This window comes from Euprymna scolopes, chromosome 31 (genome assembly GCF_053919585.1).
Source record: "Euprymna scolopes isolate OS-2025 chromosome 31, ASM5391958v1, whole genome shotgun sequence".
NCBI classification, from domain to species: domain Eukaryota; kingdom Metazoa; phylum Mollusca; class Cephalopoda; order Sepiida; family Sepiolidae; genus Euprymna; species Euprymna scolopes.
The window spans coordinates 41,941,491-41,959,724 of record NC_136512.1 but is presented as its reverse complement, the minus strand read 5'-3'; the positions used below and the strand labels follow the sequence as shown (position 1 = coordinate 41,959,724).

Below are 18,234 nucleotides of genomic sequence, written 5' to 3'. Positions count from 1 at the left end.
TTTTAAAGTGCAACAGAATGTACATTACATAAAATAAATCCAAGGTAATTTTTGGATTAAATTTAATTTTTATACCTTATTTTGTAAAATTTATAAAAGTGCACTTTGATCAAATTTCAAATTGAATCTTGTACCTTTATTTTTAAAGCCTATGGTAAAAACATTTTGTTTAACAATTTTCATGCCTTGGATGAAATGCTTTTCTAACTGATATAACACTACAGAAAATATTAATCTATTGTTTAAATGTCCAGGAATGCAATTGAAGCCCTATACCAAAACTGATTAACTCCCTCACCCCTCCGAGGGAGATGGAAGCAGGGGCATACAAGAGTCCTCATTCCTAGGCAACAACAAGGATGCCTGCTATTAACTGGCAAAGAAGTGGGGCATGTAAGAGTGTAAAAACAAACCAAAGACATAGATCCAATGATTCTTAGTTCAAGGCTTAGTTCAGTGTTGACAACTGGGAAAGAGCAAGAGTTTTTTTTCCAACCTCGTCCTTACAAGCAAACATTGATCAGCAGCCAAATAAATAGAATGCTGATTAGATCCCCCCCCCCAAAAAAAAGAACCTCATTTTCAGAATCTTACAAAACAATTTGTATGCAATCAAAACTACAATTTGTAATGAAAAATAAAATCTAGTTTTTAGATCAGCTGTCGATTTTTAAAATGATTTTTCATGTCTAATTTTGGGGTGGGAAATGGTGGCATGTGGAATAAAGAACTTAATTTTCTTTCAGAAAATTAAAAGATGGTTTGGAGCAAAATCAACTTTTAATGGTCCATTACTTTTGTGTGCTTATGAAGGACATGCATTTTGTTTTGTTTCTTTTTACTTGGGAGTTACTACTTAACGTTTGAAGGCCACTCGCAGATAAAGGTTTAATGAACGTAAGGTGGCAGTGTAGTAATCGTTAATGGTGTAAATTGTAAGTTGGGAATGGCTCAAGTTGTTTACATTGGACTTGCAGCTACCATTCAACTAAGAAACAGACCAGCGGAACAGTGTTCCACAGGCATGCAGCTCATGGAATTTGCGTTTAGATTTAGGCACAACTGTATATAGTAGTTGTGGCTAGTCTAGTGTTTTTGTGACAGACTCGCAGGGGGAACCATAGATGGAGTTCAGTAGAGCATGTGCCATGAAAATCACGATAGAGCAGAGACAGGCTTGCAATGCTTTTTCTGTGTGAAAGTAGCTGGGTAGGGCGGACATCCAATCTATGACAGCACTTAAAAAAGTAAAAATAAGTACCTTTTTAGGTATTTTTTCAGTAAATATTTCATTTTATCATTATTGTTAATAAAATCCGAGATGATTGAAAACCAACTCAATTTGCTTTTCATTAAACTTAACACTAACCATAAGTTCAGATTGAAATGAGATTAAAAAAGATTGAGGTTTAAAATGACAGTTTCACAGAGCTCAGACAGTAACCTCAGACCAACAAACCAATCCTCCCTTCAGCTTGTCCAATATATCATTTGAGGTAAACCACAGCAAATTTCATTGAGAATTATCAGCCTGTTTAATCATTAGACGTAAAAACTGATTGACCGATGGGCATGGCATTATCTGGAGTGGACATAACTTCTGTAAAGTTATGTCGCAATATCAGTATGAAAGTTAGTTTGATACCATCAACATTACACCCCCTCTTAGTATTAGAAAAAAAAAAAAGGTTTATCAGCAGAACAAAAGTATAGGAAGTGGTTCACCAAGGCACATAAAGGGAACTAAAGTAGGATTTTTAACCAAAGTGTGCCAGTGATTGGAAGTCAAGGTGTTTATAATTTATGAGCAGCTTTAGGAGTGGCAAGGAGTTTTGCAACAGTTTACAACAATTAGGGACAATTAATGGACAGTATTGGGTTTGCGACATCAACTGATGAATACAGCCTTGGAAGATGACTATGTAACTAAACTTTAGCATGTAAAGGGTCGATGGTATTACAGAGTGCAACCGATATTTGCAGAATGTGCCAAAGTAGTTTTTTTATCTTTGTGAACCTGTGTGCCCCCCCACCAGGCAACTGCGAATGTGAGAAACATGAATAGAAGACGGAGAAGACCATGGAAACAGTGTTAGGGTTGGCAATTGTTGAGTGAGTGAGCATGTGGTCCTACATTTTTCTTTAAGTACTTTTCAAAATGGCATCTCATTTCCCTGTTTTCCTCATGACAGGTTTGTTGTCCGTAACATGTATTGCAACCTACTAAGCAGGTTTCATTACACACGTTTACAACAAACTGGAGAAAGCAAAAATTTTAGGATAGACAAACCTAAAATAGAAGGTTTACATAGATTCTGTTGCTAAGTTTGCTAGAATAGTTGGATCATTCTACCGCTACAGAAAGTAGCTCACCAATGATGCAATCCACTACTTGCATAAGAGCCAGATATGTCCTAAGATGAAGTAGTGCTGCCATATTTGGGCAAGTACAATTACAGTACTCTTGCCTCAAGAGTACCAAATGAATAACGCAATATAGTGGGAATGTTTTTCTTATTCCTATAGCCTTTTCCCACGAGATGTTACAACTAGTGATGGGCCGATTCCAATATGCTTATCTATATGGCTTTAACAGCCCCCCCCCCCAAAGAAATCCTGCCGATTGCAGGGTTCGTAATAACTACTTTAAATGATGAGATGAGCACAAGGAATTGAACTGTTTTTTTTATATTACTCAACTGCTGCAGCAACCCAGCAGTGAAGTAAACATGAAATTTAAGCTTCAAGTTTACAGCAACAACACTTTGCGGTTCTTGGAAATTGTGACATCTGCAAGAGAATCTGAAGTAAAATAATCAACATTCCATTCACGTGCACTCCCCATTTCTTATCTTGCTTTCTGTGCTACAACTCATAAAACGATATTTTGAGAGAAGGGGAAAGAGAAAAGAGAAGAGGTGAGAAAGAAATGAAAATGCGAAAATAGTGAAAAGAAAAAAGGACAAAAACAGTGAAACGAGAAAAAAGGACAAAAACAGTGAAACGAGAAAAAAAGTGAAAAAGTAAAACAAACTTTAGAGGGAAATTCGATACAATAATTTTGCCAGAGTTCGGGGCAGACTATAACAAAATCTTTTCTTTCAAAATGCAATGTAGTAAGCATAGTAAAACCTCTATCTAGCAGAATCTTTTATATAAAAAAAAAAAAAAAATGAAGCAAAACTTTCTGAAAATCATAACTTTAAATGTACTTTTTGTTTCGACAAAATACATTTCCACTAAGATTAAAATAAAGATAATTGGTTCATTATATTCCATGATCATTATTCGATATATACTGAAAATTTCACTCAAATTGATCAATTTTCTGATTTTTGGTGAATTTTTAAGGGAGAGGTCAAAATTTTTTTATATTGAGCATAGTCTATTCATTTTGCACATATCTGATAATTAAGAGTTACTTGAAACTTCTAGTATTAGTTGACCAATCCATCCTCATGCAATAAATAAGTGGTTCCTTTCAAAATTCCATATAGATTTCAGAGTTTGACATGATACACCTTAAGATCAAAAGGTGAGAACACTGTCCAAGATAAAGTGTGAATATAAGTTATCAATTCTCATCTTACAAATTCCAAAACAAGTTTTTAGTTTTTTAAATTCAGATGTTTACATTAGAAACTCAAAAATCACATTTGGAATAATGACAAGCGACAAAGGTTCAATCCTCAGAGTTATACCAGAGATTAAAAAAAAAAAATTATACTTGATGCCTAAAACATTCAGCATTATAAAGTGAAGACCAAGGACAAGTGGAGTAATGAGAAAGTAGTGGTATCTTCTACCCCTCAATATGAAAATGAAAAAAGCCTTTGGTTCACCCTCGTTGATGGTCGAATACATTTATAATTACCTTTATTGAAGACAGTTTTTCATGTAACTGTCAGCATAGGTCACCAGCTCATCAATTAGCAAGTTAGGAGATTGAAATTGAGAGGGGGGGGCAGAGATATTACTGAAACAGACCTTTTTAAAAAGTCAAGCCTCCAGATCAAAGTACTCAATCATGAGAGCAATCATACACTTGAGATATGGAAAGTCTCACATGACAAGGTATTTTCTATGAGAATGAAATAGCATTTAAAGAGGACTACCAGGCGGAAAACATGTCCAAACAAATATGCAGAGCATGGTTAACCCATTATAGAACTCAATAAGTAATTCAGTCCCTTTTCTGAAATAATTCCCTACTCTCACCACATGTAACAACAAATTATCTCCATGTAAAGTTACGTGTGTGTATACATGTACTTGTATGTATAGGATACTCTTAAAACTAATTAACCGATCATCATGAATTGTTATATACCATTAAACTTTAAGATTTAAAGCTTTGATATTTTCTAGAATTGAAATCACAATGGATTTTGATCAAAATTCTAGACATAAGATTTAGTAACATCATGCATTGATTTTCATAAGGCGACACAAAAGTGGTGCAAAACTATTCCATTTGGGGAATTAATTTTCCCTGTATGTGCGCGCAGATTTATCTTGAGATAACATTGCTTGTATTTTTTGGCATGGACAGCTCAATTAAGTAAAGCGAATCTAGTCAAAGTAATTTTTAGAATGAACAGTGCATACATCATGAGTGAACGCAAGGTTAACGTCGGCATCAGTTTTGTGCCGAAAAGGTTAGAAAAACTTTTCTGCCATGTCAGTTCACTTTGGATATATGCGGTTAGATCGAAAGTGATAGAAGAAACTGCATCTAGTGTAGTACCTGTGACTGGCATGTGCAGAGGTGCTCAAGACTCGGGTGTCAGTCTGGATGACCTACAGCGAATAAAAATTTGTTCAAAGACTAGAAAAAATTTTTTTTGAAAATGCCAGAGTCGCTCAGCAAGTAACTGCCACAGTTGTTCAGGATTATGCCAAGGTCGGCTCGATATGTCAACTGAGTTGGGTGAAGCAGCACGCCGCCTTCAACAGTTGACCTGTTAGCAGAACTATGCAGGCTTGCGATCCTGTTAGTAACGTATCAGATCAGTGCCTTCAATATGCATTCATTGCTAGATTGCCTGAACATGCAGAAGAGCTATTACAAGCATCCAACCGGATAGACAACCTAGATCTGTTACACATGTTAGCGTGTGATCATATCATTTTAAAGAACTGCACTGGAGTTACAAATCAAACTGCAGTAAGTGCATGATCAGCAAAATGCACATCCGAAACGGACAGTCCTCGCAGAGTTATAAATGTAATGGACTTAATCATAGGGCAAACGATCATATACTGGATTGTGAGACAGATACTATGTCAAGCTCTGAAGCAAGTGGAAGGGCGTGGGAGAATTCAACAATATCGCATTGCAGGTTGCAACTGTTCGCATCAATAGAATACCACATACAGCTTTGATGGATACCAGATGCACAGTCACTAGTCTGCAAGTCGTGTTAAAAAAAAAATTAAAAAAATGGAAGCACATGCTGCATGGTTTGTTAACATGAAACTTGTTAGATTTATTAAAGAATATTTAATGGCAAAGAAAATTTATAGAAGATATTTCTTAAATTATCCCCCCCCCAAAAAAAGAAAAAAAAAACCAAAATGACAAAGCAGTTGAAGTGCCATTATATTTTGAAATCTAAACTATTAAGTTATTCAGTTCTTAGAGATAAGACAAAATATTCAAGTTTTATTTCTTAAAGTTCTACAAACCAAAATAAGTTCCTGAAACTTTACAAGTCTTGTAAAAGACTTTCGTCTTTTGTATTAATCAGACTATTCTATTGTATTTTATTCTCACGTTTCAGTTGATGCAACTACCGACATTCTTCATGTCGGTTTCTGTACAGAATTTCCAACAAAACCTTTTATAAAATCCATGAAAGTAGCTTGTTAAAAGTGTGAGAACAAATTTAGATAGAATTCAGTATATCACTCAAGTGTTCTTAAAGAATGTTTCAATCACTGCAAGTGAGAACTTGCTAGCGCAAAACTAACTATTGTAATTACGTAACTACCAGACTTTTCTCGTACACATCTTATTTTAATTTGGAATAATTGATTATTTCATTTCATTTGGAAGAAGGAATCCGATTATGGATAGTGTCAAATGAACGAAATATCAGCATTTTATCTTTCAAGAGAATATAAATTTTAGAAAGTAATTAAAAAAATTTTTTTAATTTGTTAGAACATTTTGCCATTTTCCTCCATAGAAAGATATCTTTACACAAAATCCAAGACCAACTTGTACAAGATTTTGTAAGAAAACAATTGTCAAATGAAGAAAAGTTTCTATAAAAAGAAACTATTTCAGTGGTCTACACTGTTTAGTATAGGTTGCTAAAAGTTAAAACAATCTCACAGTGAAGGGATTTTCTTGAGCAGTATATATCTCCTAGTGGAAGATATTCTTACTTGCAGTCAAATTGACTCGGACGAGAGATAAAGCAACTTTCTTCGGTGTCTGGAAGCTCTGACTGCTGTATAAATCCCAAATGGAGTGAAGGAATCATTTGAAAATAAGTGTCAAAATTATATATCCATAAGCGCAATTGGTTTTTGTGTGACCCTATCATGTCACTGTTTTCCAGAAGAGGAAAAACTGTTAGTGATTGCTACATCTTTGCCCCTCCCTCCTCATACATTATGTGCGCATGGGAAGAGGCATTTCTACTTCATAACCGTTTTTTTTTTTCCCCCCACACCTTTATTCACCCCAAGCACATTGCAACAGGGGCATGCTAAGTAAATAACTGTAGCGAGAGGTTTGTTCAGATTACATTTAAATTTCTACATGTTGGTACATTCAGAAACGGAGCAGGAAGGCGATTAAACAAGCAGCCAAAAGAAAGTTATTAGAGTAGAAAGCTTTCTGACATCTGGGGACCTCTACAGTGAAGAGGTGGGATTTTGCCGATTATCAGGACATATACATAGAATGGGCACACTAGTGCCAAGTTCAGAGCACATTTCATGAGGTATTTTCTATCATTCCAAACGGAAGCTCTTTCCTTCGTAAGGCAAATCCCAGTCACATTGCAAAGAATTGGTCTGATGTTAGTATGTTGCATGCTTACACGAGATTTTCTTTACTATCGAAATTTGCTTAGTAGTAACATTTAGTTTTTTTTTTTTTTTTTTTTTTTATGTATTCTTGAAATTAAGTATCCTCCCAGGAAAGACAATTCAGGTTTGTATTCTTCCAAAAACATGCAGGTGTTTACCAATGTATTGGAAAATTTAAAATGGCGCCAAACTGTGAACACGATAAGTTTGGGAAAATGATTTAAAAATAAAATACAAACTACTGTTAGAAACTCAATATGTTACCGTAACATGGGCTGACAAATTTGGTGAATTTTTAACAGTATTTTGCATAGTTTTTTAGTTTTAACTCATTTTCCAAACTTAGTGTTCAGAGAGTCGGGTGTCATTAAATTTTCCAACCAATACATCGGGAAACACTGTTTTGAGCTGAATAAACATGTTACATTAAATAAAAACAAATTATCCAGTTAGGTAGAAAAGTAACTTATCTTGCCTTTGATAACATTTGTTTTTTTTCTTTTTTTGACAACTTTTTCGAATCTGTGTATAGTAGTACAAACCCAACAATTCACTTACAAAATTCAGAGATCCAGCTCTTTAGTATTTGTTCTATCCTTCGTTTGAAAAGAAATCTTTTCAGACTAAGACACTGTTTTATTCTCTCGGTGTTTTTTTTTTTTTTTTTTTTTTTTAAGGAGGCGGGGCTAATATCTAACTTTTCGGGGAGAGGGCAGCAAATAGCAAAAGATACACACAAGCTTTGCTTTCAAGAGAAGTCATCTTCATATTAGGATAGACTGCTGAAATAAAATTAAACCCCGTCAGCAAAAAAAAAAAAAAAAAAAAAAAAAAAAAAAAAGGGGGGAAATTTGTTAATTATGTAACATAAGTTTCCGCAGTTTGATTTTTCACATTACAACATGACACTTCTTCGGTACTTTTGAAGTTTACGGACCATGCTGAAATATTTAGAAACTCATTAACATGTGGAGGGGGGGGAGCTTCCACTATTCTGTAGTTGCGCCTAATAACTAAACAAAATCGGTATTTTTGTTTAGTTAACTTGAAAATCCCAGCTAAAAAAAGTTCATAAACTGCACAAGTATGGACATTTCAAGTGAAAAATCAAATGGCAAGTTATTTTTAATTTTTTTTTCATAATGAAATCAGAAGCTTCCTTAAATTGTCAGTTTTGTTACATTTTTCAAGTCAACTTTTGCATTCAAATTTAAAAACTAAATACTTTAAAATGTGTTGCAAAGAATCTTCATTAGCGTAGGTGATAAATGTGCTACTATGACTCAGATTTAAGCTTGAGATAAAGCTAATAATCTTGAACTTTTCAGTTTTAAAATTATTACTGTTGAAGCAATATTACCTTAGTTCTAGTTTTATAACAATTTGGTTCAATGGTAGTCATCTTAAAACTAAAAATTAATATAACCAAGCTTTTTATTTTTAGTTATAAACAAATGAAATCATTACATTTTTAAATGAATACATTTAAACTTTAAATTTTAAAGCAATTATTAAAATAAAAATGGTTCAAAAATCAATGCGGACCCACGGGTAATTTTCCAAGTTTAATAACATGCAAACAAACATGTATTTCAAACACCCACTTTATATTACAAATAAAAAAAATAAAAAACTTTGGAAAAATGCAGTTTTAAAATATTAATTAAATCGGTTGACTTTTGAAAGTTTACAATTAAAGAAAAATAGTAACCCAATTTTCGGCACTTCTGCATTACAGTGCCATGAAGCGAATGTGCATTTTAGTTTCAAGAACGGCCGATGGAAGGCGTGTCAGTCGAACAGGAGTCGATAAATCGACTCATTGAGCAAAAATGTAAATAACTTCCATTAAATTATATTTTAATCTATTGACAAACCAAAAATTGTATTTTGATGTTTATACAATCTTACTGTGAAAAAACAAAATTATATATAAATGTGTGTGTGTGTGTGTGTGTGTGTGTGTGTGTGTGTGTGTGTGTGTGTGTGTGTGTGTGTGTGTGTGTGTGTGTGTGTGTGTGTGTGTGTGTGTGTGTGTGTGTGTGTGTGTGTGTGTGTGTGTGTGTGTGTGTGTGTGTGTGTGTGTGTGTGTGTGTGTGTGTGTGTGTGTGTGTGTGTGTGTGTGTGTGTGTGTGTGTGTGTGTGTGTGTGTGTGTGTGTGTGTGTGTGTGTGTGTGTGTGTGTGTGTGTGTGTGTGTGTGTGTGTGTGTGTGTGTGTGTGTGTGTGTGTGTGTGTGTGTGTGTGTGTGTGTGTGTGTGTGTGTGTGTGTGTGTGTGTGTGTGTGTGTGTGTGTGTGTGTGTGTGTGTGTGTGTGTGTGTGTGTGTGTGTGTGTGTGTGTGTGTGTGTGTGTGTGTGTGTGTGTGTGTGTGTGTGTGTGTGTGTGTGTGTGTGTGTGTGTGTGTGTGTGTGTGTGTGTGTGTGTGTGTGTGTGTGTGTGTGTATTTCCCGACACAATAACTGTCAATTTTCAGTCTACAAACTCGAAAATTGATATACAGGTATGGGAATTTGGGAAAAATCTTTATCAGTTTTCGGCCAGAAATTTGGCTGTTAAGGGGGTCAAAGTTCAACGATTTGATCTTTGAGAACTACCAAACTCCTCCGCCAATTTTGGGTCTAAACACTTGAAATTTTAGATATAGGTTCCTTGGACATGGATCTAACGTAATAACAAAATAATAGGGGTCAAAATCTAAATAACTTGATTTGAGCCCAAAACAGTAAATGTTAAGGGGGTCATAAGGGTCAAAGTTAAAAAATTTGAATGCTTCGGTCCACCAAATTACTCAGACGATTTCTGGTCTAAACATTTGAAATTTTACATAAAGGGTATTCACAGATAGGACAAGCTTTTTAATCGGTTTGGGTCAAAAATTTGAGCTACCAATATATAAATGTATGTAAGTAGGTTCGCATGTCTGCCTAAAACTTTCGACAGATGCAATGGATTTTTACAAGATCAGTATCGTTTTGAAGTTAGACCTTTCAGACGACAAATATCGAAAAATTGGCTAAAAACAATATCTGCAGCCTCAACTGGGCACTTTTCTAGGCCGCTATTTTCGAAAGTCATCCTCTCCTTTCGATTGTCTAACCTTAATTAAAACCTACGTCACTTTCGTAACAGCAAAGACGTCAGGCTTTTTCCATTCTTTTCCTCCTTTGCGGTACAGGTTCGAGCCTGCCTTCCTACTACCACTTTTTTGCTCAACACCTCCAAACACTCGGGCAATGCCGGGCTGAACTGCTAGTATATATATTTTTATACAATCCCACGAAAGAAAAAAATGTTGTATTTTATACAATCGTACAGAGAAAAAAAAATCCATAAATGTTTAACATTTTCACTTATAAATCACTCATTTAAAAGAAATATTAAAACATTAAAATTATATTTTTTATACACTTTAGTTTTTCCTATATTTTTGTGTTATTTATTTACGCTCTCGGAGACATTTGTGGTAATCGTGAAGAAAGAGAGAGCCTGTTTCCTCCGTTCGACTATAGGTGGCGTTACTGTCTGTCCACCCAGTTACGGAAGTACAAAATGTATATAATGCCACCCTTGAAATAAAAATAAATGTTTTTGTTATATTTTAATTTTAAACATGTTTCTTTTTTTTTTTTTGTGCAAACATATTTAAGTTTTATTTTTCCAAACATTTACGTTTTGATGCTTGTTTATTTTTAAACATTTACGTTTTTTTTTTTGCAAGCATAAACTAAATGTTTTTGCTATATTTTTCTTTTAAACATATTTATGGGTACAACCGTTTTTCCGCGAGTATTTTTTACGCTCTTATGATAATAAAAAAAAATCAACGTTTTTTCTTTTATCTTTTTTATGGACCCCCCCTTTTTTCTTAATTTTTCTGCACTTATTTTACCTTTCCGCAAGTATTTATATATATATATATTTGAAAAAGGATATTGTAAAACCTGAATCTTACTTGAAACTACTATTAAAAAATAGCGCGGTACCAATAAGTGCATAAGCAAACTTTTCAAAAAGAAAAATATTTCAAAAATATTTAGTTTATGCTTGCAAAAAAAAAAAAAAAAAAAAAAAAAAAAAAAACCGTAAATGTTTTAAAATAAACAAGCAACATGTAAATGTTTGGAAAAATAAAACTTAAATATGCTTGCAAAAACAAACAAAAAAAAAAAAAAACGTAAATATGTTTGAAAAAACAAAAAACAAAACTTAAATGTTTGCACCCCCCCCCCCAAAAAAAACCATGTTTAAAATTAAAATATAACAAAAACATTTATTTTTATTTCAAGGGTGGCATTATATACATTTTGTGCTTCCGTAACTGGGTGGACAGACAGTAACGCCACCTATAGTCAAACGGAGGAAACAGGCTCTCTCTTTCTTCACGATTACCACATTTGTTTATATTTGAGGTTCACAGAACGGCTGGTAGAGGGCATTTCTTATTCAAACAACAGGGTCGATAACTCGTTTCAGTCGCTTCATGGCACTGTCATGCAGAAGTGCCCAATTTTCTTTTCCGCAGGAGGGGTGTGTGACAAGTTCTGTACCATTTCTATGTCCACTTACAAAGTGGATATAGAACCAAGATTCAATTTTATACCTAGAATCGTTATTTCAATTTTGATCTAAATCCACTACACAAATCTAAAATTTCAAGCTTAAACTCAGGCAGTCTTAAGGAAAAACGAAATTTAGTTTTTGTTGTTTAGTTGATGTCTAATTAATATGGATGAAATTCAATACAAATCTGAAATATGAATTAAATTTGATCCAGGTGGGGAGACCGTTATTTCGGTATTATTATACAAACACCGTGACAGCGTTAGGGTTAGGATTAGGGTTAGGGTTTAGGGTTAGGGTTAGGGTTAATTCGCTGTCACGGTGTTTGTATAGTTTTACCGTTATTTCTCCCAACATCCCTTTAAAATACTCCAATGAATTTGAAATCCAAGGAATATTTGTTACTTGCTAAAATTTTTACAGAAATCAAAGATATCTGAATTTTCACAAACGAAACACAATCCGCTTTAGATAAAACCGAGAGGAGTAATTTTCTGTTAAAGTTTACTATTACATATTCAATTGTTGGGGGGGGGGGTCATTTGGTGTTCGATATCAATATAGTATTCTGGATATCACTATTTTACAAGACATCGGAGAAGCATTTTGAAAAATCAATCTCAGTAAGAGTGGGTGTGGAGACACGACCGTCGTAAATTGTGACGAAAACGAAAGGGGGAGGGAGAGTCACGCTAACTTGTAAATTTTTCCACCTAAGAATTGAACAAGTAGGTTGGAAGATTTTAAACGCTACTTCATTTTTTATAAATAAGGCGAAGACAACTCAATTCGACTTATCGACTTTTACTAGATACAAAGTACTCTTAAAAATCGTAATAAATATATATATATATATATATATATATATATATAACCTATATTAGGACATCGTTCCGTGACGAGTACGTACATCTACATCATAAAGATCTTCCCGCAGTTTTGATTATTTTGAGTGAAAAAAAAAGTGCTTAATTGAGAGCAATCCGAAGATAAACATAAAAATGCGGAAAGTGGGGGCGGAGAGAATGAGGCGTGTCGTACGTCTGACAAGAAATCAAACCCCCAATTATAAGACAGACAGGTCAGGCAAAGCAGACTGACTATAGTCATTAATAAAAAAACTAATGAATGTTTTTTTTTTTGGGGGGGGGGGATAAATATTATTAGTCAAGACGGTTTTAAAAAGTTAAAGTACTTTTTACTTTTGGGTACTTATGCAGAATATAGAGAGTGCTGGATTCCAGCACTCTATATTATATAGTTTTTAAAAAAAAAACTCTCCCTATGTTAAGAATGGGTTTTGGAAATGCGTTATTCCAGCAGTGCTGGTGCTGGAATAACGCATTTCCAAAACCCATTCTTAACATGGGGAGAGTTTTTTAAAACTATTCTGTACTTTCACCTAATAAAGCGAAAGATTTGTAAGAATTAAATTTAATTTGCAAATCATAGCTAAAAATTGCACGGAGGTCCGTATTCTGCAGTCTGCACAAGTACTCACTTTTCTTTGAAAAAGAGTAAAGAATTTGAACTTTGTTATTGGTTCTTATGCAGAGAAGATAGTGCTATTATTTTTATTTATTTTTTTAGTATTTTCAAGTTGAAAAGTTTTAATGGTACCACGTTTGTTAAATTGTAAGGTAAAAGTACAAAAACACCTTAATGCATTCCTAAATCATTTCAGCACGGTACTGTCTCTGCATAAGTACCAGTTTGTTTATAAAGTTTTGTTTAATTCGACAAAGGTAGTTAGATTCTGTTGAAGCAGAGATTTTTCAACGGAAATTTCGATCGCACAGAAAAGAAAAAAATGAAGCTGAAGAGAGGGGTGGCGGCCGTCGCCAACGTAAAAAAAAAAAAAAAAAAAAAAAAAAAAAAAAAAAAAAAAGTGACTCCTCCCTGTAAGCACCCCCCCCACAAAAAAAAGTGTGTGTGGGGGGGGGAATCAGTAACAGTTTTAACTATTTAAAAAAAAAAAAAAAAAAAAAAAAAAGCTCGATTGTGTCATTTTTTTCTTCTAAATACTTGCGTACAAACTTGTAAACATTTCAAAAAGGCCAAATGGAATAAGTTTTTAAGACGGTGGTTTAGATTAGAGAGTTAATCTTTAAATTTCTCAACGAATAGAACAATGAACATAGATTTTGTGCGATAAAAAAAAATTGGTCACGATGAAAGAAGCGGAAACAAAGTAGAAAAAAAAGTACAAATAAAACGGGATTTTCAAGAAAACTAAAACAATGAAGTAAATTTTCAGATTAGGTCCACCTCCCCAATTTTCTTTTAAATGACGATTTTTATAGGTTGTCGGCTATGCTGAATACGAAAATCGCCTTGAAATTTTGTAGAAATAATTAGTTATCGAGATAAAAGGTATTATGCATTGTATTCTTTGGCGGCCATCTTTGTTACGCGCGTAGATTTGTTTATGGTGCGCGCACGCGCGTAAAAACGATGGCCGCCAAAGAATACAATGCGTAATACAACTTTTTATATCTCGATAACTACTTATTTCTCCAAGATTTCAATGTGATTTCCGCATCTAGCATAGAAAATTTATAAAGGTCGTCATTTAAAAGAAAATTGTGGAGGTGGACCTAATCTAAAAAAAATACCCAATGGAGTTTAAAATTTAGATTTTTTTTTTTTTTTTTTTTTGCTTTCGTTTTGTTGCTTTTGATGTGGCATAGGTGAAAATTTGTTTTTTAAAACTTGTGTAAGTTTTAAAATTTCAAAGAAGAAAATATCGATGTATTTTTTAAGTAATAAAAAGCAAATACAAACGGCTAAATAACCTGAATAAGTAATAAATCCATATACATGCAAAAATGTATTTTTATTCACATTCGTAAAATTTGTAATGAGAACTTATCCAAATTGTCATTATTAATGCGATCGAAATCAAGTCCCGTTACACCCTACTGACATTTTGTCAATAAAATGTAATTAAAACACACATAATTTTTGAATAAATAATTTTTCAAAAATGAAAAAGGACACTCCTTTTTTAAAAAAAAAGAAAAAAGCAAGATATATAAGCATAAACTTACCTTAAGTGTTTGTTACACTCCGATTTCTTCGCAAGATGTAAAGTCGTCGGCGATTATCGCACAAACTGAAACAGTCGGGCATCAGTTGCGCATTAATAGGAAAACCGCGACGAGACCGCTTACGATATTTGCTGTAATCCAATCTTTCAAAGGTTACAATATTCCTAAATTCCAAGCGATAAATAAACCATAAATTCAAACGAAAATTATTTTCATATTACAAAAATAATATAAACACATTTAGTCTTATTTAAGATCTTATGTATGTTTATTTTTGCATATATCAATTCTTTAACGGGGCAAAATTAGATAATATTGTTTGAAAGCAGACATTTATACGAAATGCCCCGATAGAAATGGTAACTTTACAGTCCCAGTTCCTGTCTCACAAAACATGAACTTGATCTTATTTATATAGGTTTATTCATGTGCAAAAGTTACATTTAATGTTGTTACAATAAATCCAAAAAATTCACAAATAAACAAATTTAGGTATGAAATAAGAAATTGGGGGAGAGGGGAGGGGTGCAGGGTCTTTTTATTTGTCTATAGAACTTTGGAGATTACTCTTGACTGGTACTATTTACCACAATACCGCATTCACACCGTGGAGTTAAACCTACTTAACAAATTTCTCAAGCGTTTTTTGTAAATATTGTGTATATGCATGCGTGTGTGTACATATATATATATTTTTTAACAAAACCAGAAAAATGTTCATTTTAAGAAGTTTTTGATTTTGATAAAGTTCCATATTGTAAAAAGTTTATAGTATGGAGTGGAGAAAAGCTCAGACCCCCCCCCCGCCCCCAAGAAAAGAATGAACCAAATAAAATGCCTGTTGGAGTGTTTTAGTATGGTCCCTCCCAACCCTAATCGAAGTATTAGATCACCCACTGTTTTCTGGGAAACCGAAAACAAGCAGGACGGTCTCTAGTTGAGATTGGAATGATTTACTAGAGGATGTGGAAAAACAAAATCAGGGAGGGAAAGTTGGGGTAGGAGGTGACCTTCGAGTGGGGGAAGACCGGGGGGCAAAAGAAGTTCTTTAGTACCAAAAAACTAAGCAAGAACGGGATCTCATTTGTACTACTAGCCAAGAATCTTTTTAAAATCTACACTATTCTAATAGGACCGTGTGTGCCATGCTTTATGGAGGGAGCACACATTCAAACCTGGCTCTTCGATGGATGCATAAACTAGTGTTATGCACCCACCTCCTATTGAAATCCACTCAAGGTAACCTCCTGCAATTGCATCTAATCTTTACTTTAAGTAAATAATCAAATCCCGATTTGGAACAGATGTCCCCTCGTAGACCTTTTTGAGGTGGGTGATCCAGATCACCATTCTCACTACTGCTAGGATGAGCAGAAAAAACATTCCTTTCTCCCTGGGCAGCGGCGAATCTATGTTATCAATAACATATGTTGCATCAAAGTCAAGTGGGCGCTCAGCATTGATGTGAACCATTACGTCTTTGACATACTCCATGAATCCTCGAAGTCGCCTGTAATAAAATGGTGTCAGAGGTAAAGCTATTCCAACAGATATTAAGCAAGTGTTTCAGGCAATTCTGTTGGAAACGCACTAGGTGGCAAATATAAACTCTATAAATAGTCCATATCTCACAAGCATATGACAAAATTGATATAGCCTAGACCTCAAACACAGAGATCTTAGTTTCCAGCCTGATATCACATGGTGCTTATACCCCCTTTTAATAATAACTTTCCATGTAAATAAATAGATACAAAATAGTTTATCCAAATGACCAAAAGATACACCAACCTGTTAAATATATTTACTTATCTCAGAATCCAATGATCCGTTTTTTTAAAATAACACTATACCCAAATACAAAAACAGATCCACTACAGACAGTGTGTGACCTTCAACAAATATATCTGGTTCCTTATAAAGGTCGGTAGGGGCTGAGGCAAATATGGCCTTTGTTTGCCCAGACTTATTGCGAGACTCATGATTCTACACACTCAGGCAAAATGATCCATGATATCCTGCATATCATTCTGCAAATGAGCTACAATATCCATATCGTCTGAATAAAGTAACCAACAACCAACAGCGGCGAAGATCTTTGACAAAGTCTTAAAACACTGCAAATTATACAGCCAATTTGATGTGCAAAATCGAAGATCAGCACCTTTGTCCTAGAAAATAGATGCAAAGCGATTGCCAACAGTTTGTTAGCATGTATCAAGATTCGAACGATATTAAACAGAGGGGAATATCATATACCAGAAAAGTCTGCAACAAGAAGAAAAGTATTTCACCACATATATTTGATAATCAAAAGAAAAATATTTCACCACATATATTTGATAATCAAAAGAAAAATATTTCACCACATATATTTGATAATCAAAAGAAAAATATTTCACCACATATATTTGATAATCAAAAGAAAAGTATTTCACCACATATATTTAATAATGAAAAGAAAAATATTTCACCACATATATTTGATAATCAAAAGAAAAATATTTCACCACATATATTTGATAATCAAAAGAAAAATATTTCACCACATATATTTGATAATGAAAAGAAAAATATTTCACCACATATATTTGATAATGAAAAGAAAAATATTTCACCACATATATTTGATAATCAAAAGAAAAGTATTTCACCACATATATTTGATAATGAAAAGAAAAATATTTCACCACATATATTTGATAATCAAAAGAAAAATATTTCACCACATATATTTGATAATGAAAAGAAAAGTATTTCACCACATATATTTGATAATCAAAAGAAAAGTATTTCACCACATATATTTGATAATCAAAAGAAAAGTATTTCGCCACATATATTTGATAATGAAAAGAAAAATATTTCACCACATATATTTGATAATGAAAAGAAAAATATTTCACCACATATATTTGATAATCAAAAGAAAAGTATTTCACCACATATATTTGATAATCAAAAGAAAAATATTTCACCACATATATTTGATAATCAAAAGAAAAGTATTTCACCACATATATTTGATAATCAAAAGAAAAATATTTCACCACATATATTTGATAATCAAAAGAAAAGTATTTCACCACATATATTTGATAATCAAAAGAAAAGTAATCTGCCTCCTAAATCGTGTTGAAGTTATGGACAGTTTCATTGATATGAAGATTGTTCAAAAACTGCTTTCAGCGTGATTGTGTGACCGAACCACCTGAGATAGTACAAATTTACATCAATAACGATTAAAATAGAACTGTTAGAGCTTTTTATTATGTGAGCAATCCCAGGCAATTTCCAGTTTCCTTACTGGTTCCATGTGTTTAGTTGGTGATTTAAACCAAAATAAGAAAAAACGACTTCAGCTGAGCGGATTTGGGTACTGATAATAATATTTAATAATAATATTGTTTTGTGATGGAACCCATTGCATGGCATATTGTAGTATTCACGATTGTTTTGTCTAAATTTGAGAATCGGTTTGACCTGAGGTCAATTCCAAGGTTGTTCTGTGTGAGAAACGTTTGATGAAAAATTCCTTAATATGCACAAGTGATTTTACCAAATTGGCCAATCAGGGCAA

At 33.5% G+C, this 18,234-nt stretch overlaps 1 protein-coding gene across 1 annotated transcript in view; it reads right to left on the bottom strand.

Annotated features, from left to right (window-relative positions):
• LOC145255711 (uncharacterized) overlaps positions 1 to 15,011 on the bottom strand; it is a 69,777-nt gene extending 54,766 nt beyond the window's left edge. Inside the window, exon 1 of the mRNA XM_080114301.1 lies at positions 14,655 to 15,011. The gene's annotated coding sequence lies outside the window, so the exon portion shown is untranslated. The remainder of the gene's footprint in view (positions 1 to 14,654) is intronic.
• Positions 15,012 to 18,234: the final 3,223 nt, after the last annotated feature.